The sequence below is a fragment of the Elephas maximus genome, chromosome 8 (assembly GCF_024166365.1).
Source record: "Elephas maximus indicus isolate mEleMax1 chromosome 8, mEleMax1 primary haplotype, whole genome shotgun sequence".
Taxonomy (NCBI): domain Eukaryota; kingdom Metazoa; phylum Chordata; class Mammalia; order Proboscidea; family Elephantidae; genus Elephas; species Elephas maximus.
Genome location: NC_064826.1, coordinates 52,324,293 through 52,346,809, shown reverse-complemented (window position 1 = coordinate 52,346,809; position 22,517 = coordinate 52,324,293).

Below are 22,517 nucleotides of genomic sequence, written 5' to 3'. Positions count from 1 at the left end.
GTTCACCTCAATATGTATACCACACCCAGGGCAGTGCCTTGGTCATAGTAGGAGCTCGGTAAATATTTTTAAACTCAGGAATAAATAAGGAAGAAAAATGAGTGAGATAGAATCATTATCTGAGGAGCTTATAGTATATAAAAAGGAATAAGAAATTTCATACACCCTCACACTTGTAATAGGTATAAAAATCCTTTGAAATGTGTTAATGTGCTTTTCTATTTCATCTTTCTATGGTATATAACCTTCCCGCAATAGACTATTTTCCTGGTGGGGAATTAGAGCTGTTAAAGAAACAGAAAGAATCAACTGGGAAGATAATTTTCAATAGAGGAAATCAGGAAAACTATTAAAGAGTGGGAGATAAAATAGACTTTGACAAAAGCATATAGTTTAACAGGATCCAGTTAGAACATGAAATCCAGTCAGATCCAAGCATAGGTTGGAAACTTGATGAGAAGGTATCACACATGTTCAGTTTCCAGGGTACTGGATTCTATTATCAGGAGTCAGGCTGTCATAGGAACTGAAAGGTAAGAAAAAGCAAGGTGACAGTCTTAGAAGCACCAAGGTACCAAAGCTGAAATATGAAGACTGTTAAGCAAGACATGATAAAACTTTGATATTTTGGTAAATGAGACAAATGTAAGAACTTAGCTCATAGGTTTATATAGGAAAATATCTAATCTAATTTGAGGCTGACATGCTCAGCTTTTGGACTTTTCCAACATTACTCCAGCTCTGGGGAGAGGATGTTTTCCAGGATCTAAGGTGACCTGGACCTAGAGGTGGAGCCTAAGTAAAGGGGTATAAGTAGAGGAAAATGAGCAGAACTCTATAATTTCAAGATTGTCCATATGCCAAAATGGTCAGACAAGATTCAGATAAGAATTCTAGCATTATCATATAAGAATTTCCCCAGGAAACAAAAATAGGTCAGTACTGAGATTGTTTGGTGTCCCTGGGTAGCAAAAAAGGTTAAACGCTGGGCTACTAACCAAAAAGTTGGTGGTTCAATCCCACAAGAGATGACTCTTGAAGTATGGCCTGGCGATCTGCTTCCAAATGTTCACAACCTTGAAAACCTCATGGAGAAGTTCTACTCTAAACATATGGGGTTGCCATGAGTTAGAATAGACTTGACAACTACCAATAACAACGCTGAGATTGTTGGTCTCCTAAATGGCATTTCTGCATGCAGTCTTCCTGCCCTCCGATAACATGTCTCCACTGCGGAAGGGTGACTCTACCATGACAATCTGATCATGGCATTGGCTTGCTCTTCAAGTACAGCACATCATTTGTGCCATAAAGTTCATACTGATTGTAGCAAACAAGGCCCTTTGTGTCCTGGCCCACGTGTCTCTCTCACTTCATTTCTTACTACTCTCACAAACAACCTAATCTTCAGCCAAAAGGAACACTCTCAAGTTTCTCACATTGCCATGCTATTTCACAACTTTAAACTTTCACTCTGCATGGAAAAATTATTTCTCCTTCCCCGCCTTTCTTATCCATTTCACAAACACCTACTCATTCTTTAAATCCTGGTTAAAATTTTTACCTTCTCTCCTACCCCCAGAAATGTTCCATTTCCATACTCCCAACACATCTTCAACATATGTCCATTATAGGTAATCAGTTGCCATATTTATAGTATATGCTTCCCCACACTGGACTTAATTCAGTGTCTCAAAGCGTTACATGTTATTCACTTGATCTGGATAATTGTCTCCCTCTCTCCTTGTGCTTCTCAGTTTTAGAAGTTTAACTCCTGTGCATCAGTTAGTCCTTGGCCAAAAATTCTTCTCAAAACCCTTCCCAGTTTCCAAAGATTATCTGGAGACCCTCTCATCCATATCCTTCTGATCACATTTTGATTGCATTTTATGTATGTATCTATCTGCAATTTACCTCACTGAGAAATAATGAATTAATGTGGAAACATGTAAACATGTAATGACTGAATATATTCTTTCCCACTAGGCCAGTACCGTCAATAAGCAGTCATTGACCACTTGTGTGTCCTAAGCACCGGTAACGTGGCTAGTACAAGTTGGCATGTGCTGTAAGAAATGAGAATATAAAACATCTCAATAATAATTTTTATACTGATTGAATGTTGAAATGATAACATTTTGGATATATTGAGATAAACAAAATGTATTATTAAAATTAATTTCACTGTTTTTCTTTTTAACACGCCATTAGAAAATTTGAAATTATGCACGTGCATGCATTCTATTTTTCTTAAACAGCACTGCACTAGTCTTCATGAATAGAAGAGACTACATTTTATTGATTATCTACATATCATTGTATGAGCTCAAAAACACTCATTGAATGAGTAAACGATTAGTCAGTGGAAAAATAGTTGCATAATTTAATTAACAATAAGTAAAGGAATTTGCATAGGTTGTATGTTACAAATCCATCAAAATGATCTTAGATAAGTCATATAAAAAAATGTCCACAGATTCATGTGCTAATAAAGTAGAAGAAATCAGGGGAAAATAACCCAGCTTGAAAACCTTAGGATGGTAAGGTTGTGACTCTAGGAGAATGTATAACCTGACTCTTTAATATTTTTCTTTGATTTACATTTAAATCTTTGTTTGGGGGGCAATTCTGAATGTGCCTGTCATAGGCAGATGCTTCTGTTCTCTAAGACTAGAGACATAGGAATCAGTAGGTGGTGGTGCAGATGGCAAAGAGAGGGTGGGGTGACATTTCAAACTGTGGGCAGGACTAATGCAAATTTGGCAGCCCAAATGGAATTTTTGTGGGCCTGATAATTTTTGCAAGGCTTCTTGCTTCCCAAGCAATCATCGCCCACCCCTCTCTGCCTTTTTATTATTTTTTTAATAGACTTCAACTGTCTGTATTGAAAATCATTTAGAGTGAAATTATCAAAGACCAAAGGAGTTGATCTCGAAATTTTGCTTAGAGGATCAAACTTTATATTTCTGACATTGGATACCACAGGATTTTCTGTCAAAAGAGATCTAAAATACAGATGGAATGATATTGGAATGACATAGCCATAGAATGCAAACTGTTTGAGGCATGGCAGCCTCCACACCAGGATTTGCCAGCATGACTGTATACCACTTCCAAGAAACCAAGGTGGGGGAACTTACTTTCTGTATCCTTGATTCCTAACCTTTCTATGGAAAATGCCCTCCAGCTTGTCAACATATCCATAGAGTAACCTGTTCAAAATGATGTTTCTAAACTTCTAGCCATAATAAGCTACTGTGTTATCTCCTTTTATTTTTTCTTTTATATGCATGACTATAACAGGACCAATTAAAAAAAAAAGCCAAACCCAGTGCTGTAGAGTTGATTCCGACTCATAGCGAACCTATAGGACAGAGTAGAACTGCCCCATAGAGTTTTCAAGGAGCACCTGGTGGATTTGAACTGTTGACCTCTTGATTAGCAGCTGTAGCACTTAACCAGTATACCACCAGGGTTTCCACAGGACCAATTAGGTGACTGAAAAACAATGTTTTGCAAACTATTACTCCCAGTGCTCTCATCTACCGAGTTATAAAAGATAGAAACTTTCAAAAGTGAAACTGTTAATTGATAAAATAGTACATGTCTTTAGGTCCACAAAATGCTACAGACCCTTATGTCCTAAATTCCAGATAAATTTCCTTTTAAGTTTTTTCTGGGACAGGAATTAAAAAAAAATTCTTATATACTACTCATTGGTATATAAAGCATGATAATTACTGTGAAAATTTTTTGGCACTAGTAGAAAGACAGTCCGCTACTCATCTGTCAGTTCGTCATACAGTGGTAGCTTTCATGTTGCTGTGATGCTAGAAGCTATGCCACCAGTATTTCAAACACCAGCAGGGTCACCCATGGTGGACAGGTTTCAGTGGAATTTCCAGACTAAGACAGACTAGGAAGAAGGACCAGATGGTCTACTTCTGAAAATATTGGCTAGTGAAAACCTTATGAGTAGCAGCAGAACTTTGTCTGATATAGTGCCGGAAGATGAGCCTCTCAGGTTGGAAAGCACTCTAAATACAACTAGGGAAGAGCTAGCCCCTCAAAGTAGAGTCAACCTCAGTGACATGGATGGAGTCAAGCTTTTGGGACCTTCATTTGCTAATGTGGCACAACTCATAATGGGAAGAAACATTCTGCAAGCATTCATTAAGAATTGGAACACGGGATGTAAGAAGTACGAATCTAGGAAAATTGGAAGTCATCAAAAATGAAATGGAATGTGTAAATATTGATATAGTAGGCATTAGTGAGCTGAAATGGACTAGTATTGGCCATTTTGAATAGGACAATCACATGGCCTACTATGCTGAGAATGACAAATTGAAGGGGAATGGTGTTGCATTCATCATCAAAAAGCACATTTCAAGATCAATCCTGAAGTACAATGCTGTCAGTTATAGGATAATATTCATATGCCTGCAAAGAAGACCAGTTAATGTGACTATTATTCAAATGTACACACCAACCAAAGATGAAGAAATTGAAGACTTTTACCAACTTTTGTAGTCTGAAATTGATTAAAAAAAAATGCACTCAAGATGCATTGATAATTGCTGATGGTTGGAATGTGACAGTTGGAAAAAAGAAGGATCAGTAGTTGGAAAATACAGCCTTGGTGGTAGAAACAATGCCAGAGATTACATGATAGAATTTTGTATGACCAACGACTTATTCATTGCAATTATCTTTTTTCAACAACATAAATGGCGATTATACACGCAGACCTCACCAGATGGAATAAACAAGAATCAGATCAACTACATCTGTGGAAAGAGACAGTTGAGAAGCTCAATATCATCAGTCAGAACAAGGCCAGGGGCTGACAGTGGAAGAAGCCATCAATTGCTCATATGCAAATAAAAGTTGAAGTTAAAGAAAATTAAAACAAGTCCCTGAGAGCCAAAATATGACCTTGAGTATATCCCATCTGAATTTGGAAAACACCTCAAGAATAGATACGATGCATTGAAAACTAATGACCCAAGATCAGAAAGGTTTGGGGATGACATCAAGGACCTTATACGTGAAGAAAGCAAAAGGTCATTAAAAAGACAGGAAAGAGAGAAAGACCAAATGAAAGTAAGAAGAGACTCTGAACTTGCTCTTGAATGTAGATTAGCTAAAGCAAAGGAAGAATTGATGTAGTAAAAGAGCTGAACAGAAGGTTTCAAATGGTGGCTTGAGAAGACAACATAAATATTATAATAAAGTGTGCAAAGACCAGAAGTTAGAAAACCAAAAGGAGGAACACACTTAGCATTTCTCAAACTGAAAGAACTGAAGAAAAAATTCAGACCTTGAGTTGAAATTTTGAAGAATTCTATGGGCAAAATATTGAATGATGCAGGAAGCATCAAAAGGAGAAAGAAGGACTATGCAGAGCCACTGTACCAAAAAGAATTGGTCGACATTCAAACATTTCAAGAGAGAGCATATGATCAAGAACCAATGTATTGAAGGAAGAAGTTCAAGCTGCACTGAAGGCGTTGGGAAAAAACAAAACTCCAAGAAGTGACAGAATACGAATTGAGATGTTTCAACAAACAGACGCAGTGCTGGAGGTGTTCACTCGTCTATACCAAGAAATTTGTAAGACAAGCTTCCTGGCCAACTGACCAGAGGAGATACATATTTGTGCCTATTCCAAAGAAAGGTGATCCAACAGAATGCAGAAATTATCTAACAATATCATTAATATCACAAAAAATATCATTAATATCACACACAAGTAAAATTTTGCTAAAGGTCATTCAAAAGCAGTTGTAGCAGTATATCCATAGAGAACTGCCAGAAACTCAAGCTGGATTCAGAAGAGAACATAGAAAGAGCAATATTATTGATGTCAGATGAATCTTGGCTGAAAGCGGAAAATACCACAAAGATGTTTACCTGTGTGTTTTATTAACTATGCAAAGGCGTTCAACTGTGTGGATTGTAGCAAATTATGGATAACATTGCAAAGAATGGGAATTGCAGAACACTTAACTTTGCTCATGCAGAACCTATACACAGGCCAAGACAAAATCTTTTGAACAGAGCAAGAAGATACTGCATGGTTTAAAAATTAGGAGTGGTGTGTGCCAGGGTTGTATTATTTCACCATACTTATTCAATATGTATACTCCGTAAATAATTTGACAAGCTGGACTACATGAAGATGAACAGGGCATCAGGTTTAGAGGAAGACTCATTAACAACCTACAATATGCAGATGATACAACCTTGGTTGCTGAAAGCAAAGACTACTTGAAGCACTTATTGATGAAGACGAAAGACTATAGCATTCAGTATGGATTACACCTCAAAGTAAAGAAAACAATAATCCTCACAACTGGACCAATAAGCATGATAATGTAGAAAAGTTTCAAGCTGTCAAGGATTTCATTTTACATGGATCCACAATCAATGCCCACGGAAGCAGCAATCAAGAAATCAAATGATGTATTTATCAGGCAAATCTGCTGCAAAAGACCTCTTTAAAGTGTTGAAAAGCAAAAATGTCATTTTGAGGACTAGGGTGTCCCTGACCCAATAAAACCCACTGCCGTCGAGTCAATTCCAACTCATAGCAACCCTATAGGACAGAGTAGAACTGCCCCATAGAGTTTCCAAGGAGTGCCTGGTGGATTTGAACTGCTGACCTTTTGGTTAGCAGCCATAGCACTTAACCACTATGCCACCAAGCCATGATATTTTCAATTGCCTCAAATTCATGCTAAAGTCGGACAACAAATAATGAAGCCCGAAGAAGAATTGATGATTTTGAATTATAGCGTTGGCAAGCCACTGCCAAAGAGTATTGAATATACCATGGACTGCTAGGAAAATGAACAAATCTGTCTTGGAAGAAGTACAGCCAGAGTGCTTCTTGGAAGCGAGGGTAAAAAGACTTTGTCTCATGTACTTTAGACATGTTTAGACATGTTTAGAAAAGAACATCATGCTTGGTAAAGTAGAGGGCCAATGAAAAATAGGAAAGCCCTCACTGAGATGGATTTACACAGTGGCTGCAATAATGAGCTCAAACATAGCAACAATTGTGAGGATGATATGGGAGTGGGCAGTGTTTCATTCTGCTGTATGTGGGGTTGCTATAATCAGTACTGACTCAATGGCACTTAATAACAACACTAAATAAGATTGTACATACCAACTACTCAACAATCCATTCTTAGTACTGTACCTTAAAGGAATTCTTAAACATGTAAACCGAAAGGTAGGCGGAAAAATGTTTACAGAAACACTGTTGGTAAAAGCAAAGCCATCAACAAAGAGTATAAATAATAGTGGTGTGGTTATACAACAGAATATTTGACAGCAACAAAAATGAATAATCTATTGCTAAGATCAACATGAATCTCTCTTAGAGTCATAGATTTAGGGAAAAAATAAGCCACTAAAGACTATGTACAGTAAAATTCCATTTATATAAAGTTTAAAGACATGCAACATTAAAAGTACAGTGGTTAGGAATACTGAACTGGGGATAAAAATACTTACAAAAAAAGAAATATGAGTAATAAACAGAAAGTTCAGAAGTATAGTTCCGAATGTGAATGAAGGGTGGGGCCAGCAGGGGCTTCCAAGTTGTGCTGGTAATGCTCTGTTTCCTTACCTGTTGGGAGTTGGAATTGACTCGATGGCACTGGGTGTTTTGGGGTATGTTGTTGTTGTTAGGTGCCGTTCAATCAGTTCCGACTCATAGTGACCCTATGCAGAACAGAACAAAACACTGCCCGGTCCTGAGCCATCCTCACAATCATTCTTATGCTTGAGCTCATTGTTGTAGCCACTGTGTCAATCTACCTTGTTGAGGGTCTTCCTCTTTTCCACTGACCCTGTACTCTGCCAAGCATGATGTCCTTCTCCACGGACTCATCCCTCCTGACACATGTCCAAAGTATGTAAGATGCAGTCTCGCCACCTTTGCTTCTAAGGAACATTCTTGTTGTACTTCTTCTAAGACAGATTTGTTCGTTCTTTTGGCAGTCCATGGTGTATTCAGTATTCTTTGCCAACACCACAATTCAAAGGCATCAATTCTTCTTTGGTCTTTCTTATTCATTGTCCAGCTTTCACATGCATATGATGCAATTGAAAATACCATGGCTTGGGGGCAGGCGTACCTTAGCCTTCAAGGTGACATCTTTGCTCTTCAACACTTTAAAGAGGTCCTTTGCAGCAGATTTACCCAATGCAATGCATCTTTTGATTTCTTGACTGCTGTTTCCATGGCTGTTGATTGTGGATCCAAGTAAAACGAGATCCTTGACAACTTCAATCTTTTCTCCATTTATCATGATGTTGCTCCTTGGTCCAGTTGTGAGTATTTTTGTTTTCTTTATGCTGAGGTGCGATCCATACTGAAGGCTCTGGTCTTTGATCTTCATTGGTAAGTGCTTCAAGTCCTCTTTACTTTCAGCAGCAAGGTTGTGTCATCTGCATAACGCAGGTTGTTAATGAGTCTTCCTCCAATCCTGATGCCCCGTTCTTCTTCATATAGTCCAGCTTCTCGGATTATTTGCTCAGCATACGGATTGAATAGGTATGGTGAAAGAATACAACCCTGACACACACTTTCCTGACTTTAAACCAATCAGTTTTCTCTTGTTCTGTCTGAATAACTGCCTCTTTATCTATGTAAAGGTTCTCATGAACACAATTAAGTGTTCCGGAATTCCCAGAACTTAATTGGGTGGGTATGGAGGTGTTTAATTTATGATTATTCATTACATCTTAAAAACTGTTACAAATGTTATTTTCTATGCAAAAGGATTAAGAACATGGAGTTATACAGGAGGACAAAAGAAGTAAAGGAGGGAAGAGAGGGAGAAAGAAAAGAAGGAATAGATCAAGGGAAGAAGAAAGGAAACATGAAAAAATAAAAGGGAAAAAAATTACTAAGGAAGAAAGAATAAAATAGTCAAGCAGTCTGAGCAAAATGGAAATCCCAAAGGAAAAGATGCAGAGAACAGAGAAATGTTGGCTATGATGACGTACTGTGAAACCGGTGAGAGCTGGAACTTGATGGGACTGCCTTGTTTTTCCAGGTCTCACAAGTTTTCCATCTTTGACAGGGTGCAGTCACCACTCTACTAAAAAAACTGCTCCCTAATTAGTGCAAAATATTTGAGTTTCCTTCTCTGACAGGTTCTGCCATGCACAGGTTCTGGGTTTTACTGTATTAACAATAACATTGAAATGATGATATGATAATGATGTATTTAAAAAAAAAAAAAAACCAAACCCATTGCTGTTGAGTCAATTCTGACTCACAGTGACCCTATTATCTAATATTTATGGAGTGCTTGCTATTTCCCAGACAGTGTTCTCAGTTTATACATATTAACTCATTTAACCACTACAATAACTCGATGGAGTAGGTTCTAGTACTATTTCCATTTTTCACATTTTGAAACTGAAATAAATATACTCCTAGTAAACGTATCAAAGATGATTAGGTAATTGGCAGAGCAGGGATATTAATCCCATTCCAGACAGGTTGGTTTTAGAGTCTACACTCTTAAACATCATGCTATCTAAATTCTCCAAGAATCAAGACTGCCAGATAATGAGTGATTTATTTTTTTCCTAGTCTATCTGGTAAACCCTCTGTCTTAGTTACCTAGTGCTGTTGTAACAAAAATACCACAAATGGGTGGCTATGTCCAAATAAAGGCATGGGCTCTAGGGGAGGGTCCATCTTGTTAGTAACCCCATGGGTTCCCTGGCATTCCTTGGCTTGTAGACAGTTCTTCACATGGCCTCTTTTTCCTGTGTCTCAGTCCTGTTTTCCCTGTATATAATACACTACTTAGTAGAGACTAGGTTTAGGACCCACCCCATTCCAGTATATGGTCTCATTAACATAACAAAAGCCTTATTTCTAAACAGGGTCACATCCACAGGTACAGGTGTTTGTTAGGAGTTCAACATATCTTTTTAAGAGACATAATTTAATCCATAACAGCATTCATTAACCCTCCCCTCAGTCTTTTTTTAAAGCTAGATCAATTATGGGAATTTTGCTTAGTCCCATGGAAATCAGCCAAACTGCTTCAGGGGCATTAAGATTAGAAGTCTACCCATGTCTCTATTTTACTTTTAAAGAAACTCAAGTTTCTTAAGTCTTTGCAAGCCTAGTCGTGCTTCATGAGATACTGAGTTTTGAATCTATAGCAGAAATGTCAGATCACTTTTATTAAGGCATTTCCATGGATTACTGTTTCTTCATTTTTCTTCCAGAAAAATAATAACTCTTACATGATGTATAAGATTTTCCATGTACCATATAATCTTTCATTAAAGAATAAAATTGGATAATATCATTTTCCATTTTTGCAGCTCAGTCTTGTAATTCTCCCATTTTGTAATCTCTCTTTACCTTTTTTTCTTTACCTTATAATTGTTACCTCTAGATTCTACTTAACTCATTGTATTAGTATTCTATTGTTCCTGTGACAAATTACCATGAATATAATGATTTAAAACAACACAGATTTATATTCTTGCAGTTCTGTACGTCAGAAGTCCTTTCTTCAGCCGATGACCATCTTCCTCCATCTTTAAAGCCAGCAATGTTGGACCGATTCCTTCTTACACTGGTATCTCACCGGTTCTCTCTTCTGTAGTCACATCTTCCTCTTCCACTTAAGGACCGTTGTCATTACACCTTGACAATCCAGGATAATCGCCTTATTTTAAAGTCAGATAATTAGCAACCTTAATTCCATCTGCAAACTTAATTCATCTTTGCCATGTAACATAAGATATTCAATGATTTCAGGGATTAGAATGTGGACATGTTTGGGGACCATTATTTTCTCCGACACTGCCATCACTGCTGTTGCTCAACAGTATTTAAGTACTGCTTTCCTCCTGCTTGTCACCTACCTTTCTTGCTCATTTGAAGAGGCTGTGGAAAGTTTCCTATATCCCCACATCCTGCTGAAGCCAAGGGAGATTCAAGGATTGGAGCTGCATTTCAGACTCACTGTCTAAATATGTTTTGTTCAATTGTTTCCTCCTGCTGCTCTGGACCATCGTGTCCTCCTTTATGATGTGAAGTGGACTCAAACTTCCTTCACTCTGAAAACCTATTACCAAATCCCAATGTTCTGGCAGGTTTTAATCTTTCATTAAAGAATAAAATTGGATAATACCATTTTCCATATTTGCAGCTCAGTCATAAAATGAAAACCTACTGACTGCAGTGCAAAGTTTGGAGATTTGTACAGAGAAACATTAAAAACTGTTACAAGCAAATAAGGAAAATGTTAATATTCTACATTTTTCTCCAAAATGTCCTTATATAATATAATGAAACCACCTACTATTAAATTACATCATTGTGATGACCTCATTTTGTGGAATTATATGTGCTTATTAATATTTGATTATTCTAGTTAGTAGAAGTCATAAAACAAAGTTATGTATGACTCATCAAATTGGAAAAAACAATCATTGAACAATAATCATTGAACCTGAGTCACTTTCCTGTTATAATCCTGCTACTTGGTCCCATAACCTGGGATAGCACTGATTACGTCCTTCCCAGCCCAATTTTCATTGAACCTAAATCACCTCTTCTCCTCAGTCCTTAATTCAGTACTTAAAAGAGTGAATGAGGATGAGAAAAAGTAGTAAGGAGTCTTCCAGAGCAGGATACCATGGAAACACTACCCACCAAACAAAAAGGCTTCAAAGTCAGTGACCTCTGTTCATTTCCAATCTTGCTATTTGGTAGCTGTGCCTTCTTAAACAAAATTTTTACTGTCTGTTTCACTCTTAAGAAATTACTTAACCTTAGCTCCAATTTTACCCCCTGTGCAGAGAGAATAAAACCTCCTTCACACAGTCATTAGTTCAATAAAATAGTGTATGTAATGCACACAACACAGTGGTTGACGCTAATAGGAGATTAACAATCGTTAGTTTCCTTAACTTCCTGTAACCCAATGAGACTTTTTATCTTCATCATGACTATGTAAAGCCTCAATATCTCTAAAATTACGTGTATAAAAACAAAATATTGTACAAAATATTTTTCAATGCATATGAGCAATACCAAATTCTATAATTCTTTATCTTGGCAGGCTTCCATTTTCCAAAGATTTGATCATTGGACCCTAAGCAATAATTTCAGACTTGGCAGTATCTCTAAAATCACTGGTCTTGTTCCATTAACTTTTGCCCTGTATCTGGTAACAGGTTCCTGGTCTCCCCTATTCATTGCCCCCACTTACATTCTCTTCAGAAATACAAAGGTGAACTTCTAATAGTGCATATGATCATGTCATTCCCCTATTAAATTCTTCAATGGCTTTTCATTACACTAACATAAAATCTAAGATCCTAACGGTGTCTCCAAGATTTTGTATAACCTGACCTATTTCTTCCTTTTATACCCTCCTATTGAACCTCTTCTATACTTCTTCTGCTGCTGCACTTCTGCTGCTGATTCTTTTTTTTAAATTCCAACAACACTGGCTTAAAAAATTTTCCTTGATTGTGACAAACACTTTCCTGTCTCTGTCCCTTTTATTGCATCAGGCTGTTTTTAAAATTTTCTCACTGTCTCTGGTTTTCAGCAGTTTGGTTATTATGTGCTTAAGTATGGTTTTCTTTTTATTTGTACAGGTAACCCCCTACTTATGATATATTTGAGTTATAATGAACAACACTTAAGGCCATCTATTTTTTCGTACATCTTATTGTAATGTGCACTACATACAATTGTACAGCTTGTAATTTGCTTATGTTATCATTCTCATGCCAGCCCCAAAGATGAATAAAGATCAGATTTATAAAGATACTAATGAAAGGCAACAATAATGAAAGCTAACTAAATAAATAAGGTATTTGACTTAGAACCAACTTATGAAAGAGTCACTGGAACAGATCCCCATCATTAGTTGGGTACTACCACTGTTTTTTTTTTTCCTCTACTATTTTTTTTTTTATTGAGCTTCAGAGCGCTTCTTAAATCTCTGAGCTTATGTCTTTCATCAGTTTCAGAAATTCTCAGCAATTCTCTCCACTTCTATTCCATTCTGTCTCCTCTCCTGTGGGACTCCACTTACATGTATGTTAGACATTTTCACTCTGTCTCACGTCTATCACACACTTTTCTGTATTTTTCTCCTTTTTCCTCATTAATTTGGATGTTTCCCATAAATCTGTATTCTAATTCTCTAATGTTTTTGAAGAGCAGTTTCTATTTTTCAACCAAAATAGAAAAGTTTAGCTTTTGCTTCGTTTCTCTGAAAAGAGTATGTAAATCATATGAAGCTAATTCCTGTTAGAAACAGTAAAAATGAATGAAATTATTCTTTAATGTCACATAAAGTAGGGTGAGAAACATCTAGAAACTATGTTTAAAGTACTCTTTGTTAATGGTACTACTCAATAAGTATTATTGTTAACTATTGTTTTTGCTAATTTTATTTTTGTGGTAAATTAAACAAAATATTTTAATCATTTGACTTCAGAGTGAAATATTTACATTGAATCAAATCCATACTGACTTTTCCTACCAAAACTAAGATAGCTTTTCTTAGAGCCTGGAAATTTCCCTTCAAGGCAATAGCAGCTCATTGGAGGAACCAATTCTTGATAATGGCAAATGGATATTTACGTGTTAATGGGAGAGGCACTTCTGCTCTGCATGGCTTCTGCATTTTATTGCACTTCTTAAATAGCCTACTTTAATAAATCTGCTAGGAGAATTTTAAGCCAAGTAGGATGGGTTAGGGGTACATGTTTTGGAAAAATTAGGCCTTTAATACATCTTAACTCTCACATCGAAGAGCAGACTTCCAATTTGGCCTCGTGTGTTCCTAAAGCTGATTATGGCATATGCTAATATCAATGACCTTGAGACATGAAAGGGACCAGCAGATATGACAGGCATTTTAACTCAGAAATTGGTGTTAGTGTCATAATATTACACTTGATAATAAAGCTCACCTCATTGAATCACCATTCTCAACATGATGATTCACTACTGCTAGAAGCATTGCTCTAAATTAGTTTATGGTTTTGCAAATTAGTGTTTAGTGTGTCATTTCTTCTACTTTTCTGTAACATACTTCTCATAGTCTCCCACCGATAAACACTCACTTCATGAATAATGCATACTTATACAGGTTTTTTTTTTATACAGGTAGTTCTTAATGTATAGTTCCCTCACCAGCATACTCAGCATCACTTGAGAATTTGTTAGACATACAAATTCTCAGGCCCTACCCAGACCTATCTTTTTTTCTTTCATAGTATATTTATTGAGTGCCCACTGCAGTTCAGGTATTTGACTAAACATAATATTGTCTACAAGATCTGCAGTCTAGTAATTGCAACAGGCATTTTCCACATTTTTCTAAGTGTTTTCCTTGTCTTATGATATTTTCTAAACTACAGGCAGTCCCCAGGTTATGAATATCTGACTTACAGACAACTCATATTTGCCCTTTAGTGTTATGTAAATTTGCCCTCACTTTGAAACAACTGAACAAATCCCTATTTGCAATTAATTGTTCATCACAATCACCTTCACTTGCTGCATGTGCATCTTTTAAATCACTGAAAAGCCTTCGATTTCTTGCACTAATGTAAGACTAAAGAAGACCGTATGCACCTATTCTGACTTACCTACAAATTCTTAAAGGCAGGAACGGATCTCATTTGTAATCTCGGGACTGCCTGTAATTATAAGGGTTCTTTATTTTTCTTTTATATATATAACAACTTTATTGAGATATAGTTGATAAACCATATAAATCATGCATTGAAAGTGTATAATTCACTGGTTTTCAATATATTCGTAAAGTTGTGTAACCATTAACACAATCGGTATCATAACATTTTCATCACCTCAAGAAGAAACCCCATACTAATTAGCAGTCACTCTCCATTTCCCCTCAACACCCCACCCCAGCCTAGGCAACCACTAATCTAGTTTCTGTCTCTGGATTTGCCTATTCTGGATATTTCATATGAATGGAATCATATAATATATTGTCTTTTGGACTGGCTTCTTTCACTTAGCATAATGTTTTCAAGGCTCATCCATATTGTAGCATGTGTTATCACTTCATTCCTTTTTGTTGCTGACTACTCTTCCATTGTATGGATATGTCACATTTTATTTATCCATTCAACAGTTGATGGTCATTTTTGTTGTTTATACTTTCTGATTATTATGAATGATACTGCTATGAGCATTCATGAACAAGTTTTTCTGTGGACATATGTTTTCATCTCTCTTGGGTACACACACCTAGGAGTAAAATTGTTGGGTCATATGATAACTCTGTTTAACCTTTTCCAAAGCAGCTGCCCCATTTTACATTCCCACCAATGTAATTAACAAGGGTTCTTGGCCTGACATTCTGGAAATAACTTTCGAGTTTTAAAAACTTGCTTTTGTTATAACAAAGGGTATCACACACCTGAACACTGAAAAATGAGCTGACATCTCATATGAACATTTATATACAATATATACACTTGCATATTTAACTTGATATTCAGATGGCAGATAGAAACACATGCAAATTTATGAAGTACATGATTCCTACCAGAATGTTTAGCTCTTTGTAAATTCTTAATAAGAAATAAATAAGTGACTAAAGGATTGACTGAAAGACTGTATGAACAAATGAGTAAAAACATACAACTATGTTTCTAATTTGCATCAGACAATAGGGTAAGTTCTTTAGGTTCTTATTATGCATTTTCTCATATATGCTACGTGAATAAAACAAAGAATTTAGCTTTTTGTTGTAATGAAATGTAAAAATTAATATTGATGCTATAAATGAAATTATGACCATCAACCCACACTAATTGATATTTCCAAAGTTAATAGTTGAAATGTAATTTGAAGTCCTTTAGACTTTATGGTTAGAAATGAGATAAACCCAACAATTGAAGCTAAATAGAAGTTAAAAATGTATGCTGAAGTTTCAAATTATAATCTACATGTTATTTTTGCATGAGAAAAATGCAGACTGTGTTTCAAAACACTGATATAAAATTGTTTGGAATAATTGTTTAGAATACATGTTTATAAGTTGGAGATTTACTGTATTTTTTAATTACTATTACACTGTTTAGAAAGTACTTTTACTTAAGTAACACCAACAGAAAACACTAAAATCAGTTATCTTAATATTCCATTGAGAAATAAAATGACAAATTCTTCACATACTGTATATTTGAGGACTGAACAGAAGGTATCAAAATGAAATGCATTTAGTTACAGGCTTTATTGATCTAATTTTCTGGTATTGGCATATTCATTTTTAAAAAGCTTCTTATTTACTTGACCAAAGTGAGAATATTTTATGCCTATAAAATATGTCTTTCTCATGTCCACCGAAAGAGAAAAAATCTGTAGTATGAAGATGTCCTACTGAGGTATTGCTGTTCATAGAGGAACAGTACATGGAGCAATAAATAGCTTTAGCCAGTGATTAAATGTAGGAGTAGTGTGGATGCATCTGATGAATGCAAATGCCATTTACAGCCTCACATCCATCAATATTATAAATACAACAGTCATTGTACAAGTAAAACGATGTCAACATAAAAATACTCAATAACATATACATAAATGATACAAATGAAGAAATAGGTACATGTGCCAATCTGAATTATAATTTTATTGTTTTTATGTGAAAATACTATGACTATCACACTGGGAAGGAGCCCGGTGGTGCAGTGGTTAAGTGCTCAGCTGCTAACTGAAAGGTTGATGATTTAAACCCCCTCTGCTTCTTTAAAGATTTATTGCCTTGGGAGCCTTATGGTTCAAGTTCTACTCTGTCCTATGGGGTCGCTACAAGTCAGAATGGACTCCACGTAATGGGTTTGGGTTTGATCACACTGGGCCTGAATAACTATTATTTCTTTATTCATGCAAATTTAAATACACAAGCTTTTTCTATTCTGTCCTTTAGGGTCGCTCTGATTTGGAATTGACTCAATGGCAAAGAGTTTGTTTGAGGTGGACTATGTGAAGGACACACCAGCTGTCTGTTTGTCATACTGTTGCAGCTTGTATGTTGCTGTGATGCTGGAAGCTATGTCATGCATATTTCAAATACCAGAAGGTTCATTCTTGGTGGATAGGTCTCAGCAGAGCTTCCAGAATAAGAGATACTAGGAAGAAGGTCTGGTAACCTACTCCTGAAAATTAACCAATAAAAACATTATGGATAACAACAGATTATTGTCCTATATAGTGTGGGAAGATGAAACCCTAGGTTAGAAGGCACTGAAAATACACGGTGGCTGCAACAATGGACTCAAGCATACCAGTGATTGTGAAGGTGGTGGAGGACCTGGAATTACTTCTTCTGTTGTACCTGGGTTGCCATGAGTCTGAGCTGACTTGATGGCAACTAAAAACAACATGTGGAGAAGAGAGGCTTAGATTACATATACGGGAAAACTGGTCAACAAGAGTCAGTATGAGTTAACTATCAAACACATTAATATTGTCTAACATTAATGTTAAGTTGAATTGATATTTGGTATATTTCTTCATAGCCAGTAATTACAGATCTCATCAAATACTGTCCTAGTTTAAATATGCAATAGTTGATTACAAATTTAAAATAAAAATTATACTGCAAATCTTTCTGTAAAGCTCTATCAATACAAAAAAATGTTGAAATGTACAGTTTAAGTGGGCAAATTGTATGTTATGTGAATTATATCTCAATAAAGCTGTTTAAAAAAGAACAAAAAAGACAGTATACACTACTGGGGAAGCACAACTTGACCAAGGCAAAGTCATAAAAGCTTCATAGACACATCCAAACTTGCTGAGGGACCAAACTATTAGGCTGAGGGCTGGGGACCATGGTCCCAGGAGGCATCTAGGTCAATTGGCATAAAATGGTTTATAAAGAACATATGTTACATCTCATTTTGGTGAGTAGCGTCAGGGGTCTTAAAAGCTTGTGAGCAGCCATCTAAGATACTCCGCTAGTCCCACCCCATGTGGAGCAAGGGAAAATAAAGAAAATCAAAGACACAAGTAAAAGATTAGTCCAAAGGACTAATGGACTACAACTACCACAGCCTCCACCAGACAGTCCAGCACAACTAGATAGTGCCTGGCTACCACCACTGACTGCTCTGACAGGGATCAAAATTGAGGGTCTTGGACAGAGCTGGAGAAAAATGTAGGATAAAATTCAAACTCACAAAAAAAGACCAGACTTGCTGGTCTGATAGAGACTGGAGAAACCCTGAGATTATGCCCCCCCCCGACCTGACACCCTTTTGACTTCGTACTGAAGTCACTCCTGAGGTTCATACTTCAGCCAAAGATTAGACAGGCCCATAAAACAAACAATTATGCATGCAGCTTATCCATGTATACAAGACTAAATGGAAACACCAGCCCAGGAGCAAGTACAAGAAGGCAGGAGGGGACAGGAAAGCTGGACAAATGAATTTGGCAACCCAAGGTTGAGAAGGGGAGAGTGTTGACATGTCATGGGGTTGGAAAACAATGACACAAAACAATATGTGTATTAATTGTTAATGAAAAGCTAATTTGCTTTGTAAATCTTCATCTAAAGCACAATAAAAATAAATTGAAAAAATCAGCTTTATATTTCCCATAAATGTTCAAAAACGATTTTTTTCTGGATAAATTTGCCTATATATACTAAGTCTCAAAAATGGTTTATTTATTAGGAGACATTTTATTATAGGCTTTTAAAAAAAAATCAGTAGTATCCACCTTTATTTATCATTTGTGTACTATTATGTGGATTTTAAAGCACGTAAACATACAGCTTACAAAAGGACGAGAAAAATAATAGCGCTTCCTTAGAGTATGTGTGCACCATAAAATTTTTTCAATGTATACTGTTGTTTTTGTTATTAGGTGCCATCGAGGCAGCTTTGGCTCATTGTGACCCTTTGTACAACAGAACGAAACACTGCCTGGTCCTGTGCCATCCTCACAATCATTGCTATGTTTGAACCCATTGTTGCAGCCATTGTGTTTATCCATCTCATTGACGGTCTTCGTCTTTTTCGATGACCCTCCACTATACCAAGCATGACATCCTTCTCCAGGGACTGGTCCTTCCTGATAATATGTCCAAAGTAAGTGAGACGATGCCTTGTCATCCTTGCTTCTAAAGAGCATTCTGGCTGTATTTCTTCCGAGACGAATTTGTTCATTCTGGCAGTCCATCTTCCAGCACTATATCAGGGAATGTTCCGCTGCTATTCATAAGGTTTTCACCGGCCATCTTTTTCAGAAGTAGACCACCAGATATTCCTAGTCTGGAAGCTCCACTGAAACCTGTCCGCTATGGGTGACCCAGCTGGTATTCAAAATACCAGTGGCATAGCTTGAGCACCATGGCAACACACAACCCGCCACAGTACAACAAACAGATGATGGTGGAAATATATACTATATGAGTGTATACTGCATACCAATTAATTGATCTTAAAGGCAATTATTTTATTTTGCTTCCAGTGAATTTTTATAATTAGATTTCTTTTCAATTTTAAATCCACAGAGATGGAGAAATCTTTTACCTTGCATGGCTATATGGTTTGTATGTTCTCCTGAAACATCCCAGACTTTGGATATGGCTGAGTCAGAATTGACTCAGTGGCAATGGGTATGGATGAATAAGGAAACTAACATATTTTGAGAGGCAACTATGTAATAAGCTGTATCATGTAGTCCTCACAGAATCATTCTCATTTTATAAACTGAAAATAGGCTCAGGAAGGCTAAATAACTTTGCCTACATCTCTGAGCTCCTACATGGTAGATTTTGAAGGTAAAGATGTATGTGTCAGTTCCAACACAGCACTGCATGGGAGAGTCCTTCTCGGTAGCCAAAGATGAGCTTCTGAAGATTTCAAGAGTCAACGCAAAATCCAGGATTGGATCAAGAATTTGAGTATTTGATGGAGACATTAGAGACCAATGAGTTCAAGTTTTCTCATTAATTAAGAAGGGATTAATATAAAACATGAGAAATAGCCTGGGACATATGGCATTTAGTCCAGGGCTCCTCTATTTGATCCTGTACATTTTTTAAATGGGAACAATTTTTTAGGAGAGAACATTTCTAACCCCATTACACCTCCTGTTATTGTTCCAGAATTTTTCTGAAGAGAGGTATTGAGGGAAGTGGTTGTGAAGGTTGAACATTGAAAAAATACAGGTTCATTAAAATTCATGAGTGATTTGCTATTAAAAAAATAAACAAAACAACATACTATTATGGATTGAATTGTGCTCCACCAAAATATGTGTTATAAATCCTAACTCCTAAAGTGGTTACAATCCCATTTGAAATAGGTTTTGTTATGTTAGCGAGGCAGTATTAGTGTAGGGAGGATCTTAAATCACTCTCTTTTGAGATATAATACAGTAGACTGAGCATGCAACCAAGTAGAGATGGGGGGAGATAGATGCTGTATCACATGAAGATCACGAAGGAACCAAGCAGCAGAAGCTGAAAAGAGACAAGGACCTTCTCCCAGAGCAGACACACAGAGAGAAACCTTCACCTAGTGCCAGTGTCCTGAATTCAGACATCTAGCCTCCTAAAGCCAAAACCAAACCCGTTGCCATTGAGTTGATTCCAACTCAGCAATCCTATAGGACAGAATACAACTGCCCCAAAGGGTTTTGAAGCTGTAATCTTTATGGAAACAGACTGCTACATGTTTCTCCCGCAGAGCGGCTAGTGGGTTTGAATTGCAGACCTTTCAGTTACCAGCTGAGGGCTTTAACCACTGTGCAACCAGGGCTCCTTTCTAGCCTCCTATGAGAAAATAAATTTCTGTTTGTTAAAGCCATTAACTTGTGGTATTTCTGTTATAGCAGCACTATAGGTCTTAGTCTTCTAGTGCTGCTATAACAGAAACACAAGTGGATGGCTTCAACAAGGAGAAATTTATTCTAGGAGGCTAGAAGTCTGAATACAGGGTGCCAGCTCTAGGGGAAGGCTTTCTCTCTTTGTTGGCTCTGGAGGAAGGTCCTTGTCATCAGTCTTCCCTTGGTCTGGGAGCATCTCAGCACAAGAACCTCAGGTCCAAAGGACATGTTCTGCTCTGGGTGCTGCTTTCTTGGTTGTATGAAGTCCCCACTCTCTGCTTGTTTCCCTTTCCTTTTATCTCGTAAGAGATAAAAGGTGGTGCAGGCCTCACCCCAGGGAAAGTCCCTTTAGGTTGGATCAGGGATGTGATCTGGTAAGGGTGTGACAATCCCACCCTAATCCTCTTTAACATATAATTATAATCACAAAATGGAGAACAACCGCATAATACTGGGAATCACGGCCTCAGAAGTTAATACATTTTGCGGGGGACGTAATTCAATCCAAGATAAGACCCATATGAATCAATATTCTGTATGAAATGAATTATTATGTTTTAACCAGAATTCATATAAATCTTACACGTCAAGCGATGGAATTTGCTGCCTATGGGTATATCTAATGCATAAGGAATTTGCAAACTTACGTTACAGTACTTGTACTTTATATAAAACTTTACATGACATTTACTTTTTTTATTAAAAAAGTGGTTAAATATTAACATGATATAACTTGCTCTACTTCTAAATTAGAATAAGATCTTGAAAGATTCATATTTTCTATAGAATATAGAATATACACTGTTTAGCAAAGAAGTTTCAGTTTCCTGAATATTGAAATATATTGATTTGCTCCTACTTTTTTCTTCGTTTTATTCCCAATTTTGGCCTTCACTTTTCTTGCTATTTCTGTTTTATCTTTCTTCATTGCACTGTGTTAATCTGCATTAAATAAACAAACTCTTGTTTTCCTTCATATTGTTCCTTCTTCATGTTTCCATTTTTCTCTTTTCTAGAAAGTTTTCTTTCCTTTATTTATTTTACTACTTCGTTTTCTTCTCACTACTTAAAAAAAAAAAATTCCTCTTTTGGTAACGTGTTAAAGACACTCAACTATTGTCAGTTGGAGAAGAAAAAGATCAAAAGAAGGGGTGGAGAAGGGGCGGAGTGGGCTGGTGGTTAACTTGTGAAAGAAAAGGAAAAACAGCAGAACTGGGTCCTGTTCCTAAACACTGATGAATCATGGGTATTTGTTAAGGTTTGAATTGCAGTGTGGTCACAAGTGTTGTAATTAGGTTTATGGTGACAGTTCATCTTTGATAAATATTTTTATTGTTGTTGAAAGGGAAGCATTTTTTATATTTTGAGAAATAAAAATGAAGTTGAAATAAATGTATAATCAATATGTTATATGAAATCCACAAATATTCTGATACTCTTGTGAAATATCGGGTCTTGAATATAAGATATTTTCAAATATTAACAGAAAAAGAGACAGAGTTAACCAAATTTGTGAATATACTTTTTTTTTTTTTACATAGTGCTCCCAATCAAAAACATGCTTGCTCTTCTTACAAATAATGACTGCTTTTTTTTTTAACCATATGAGAAATAA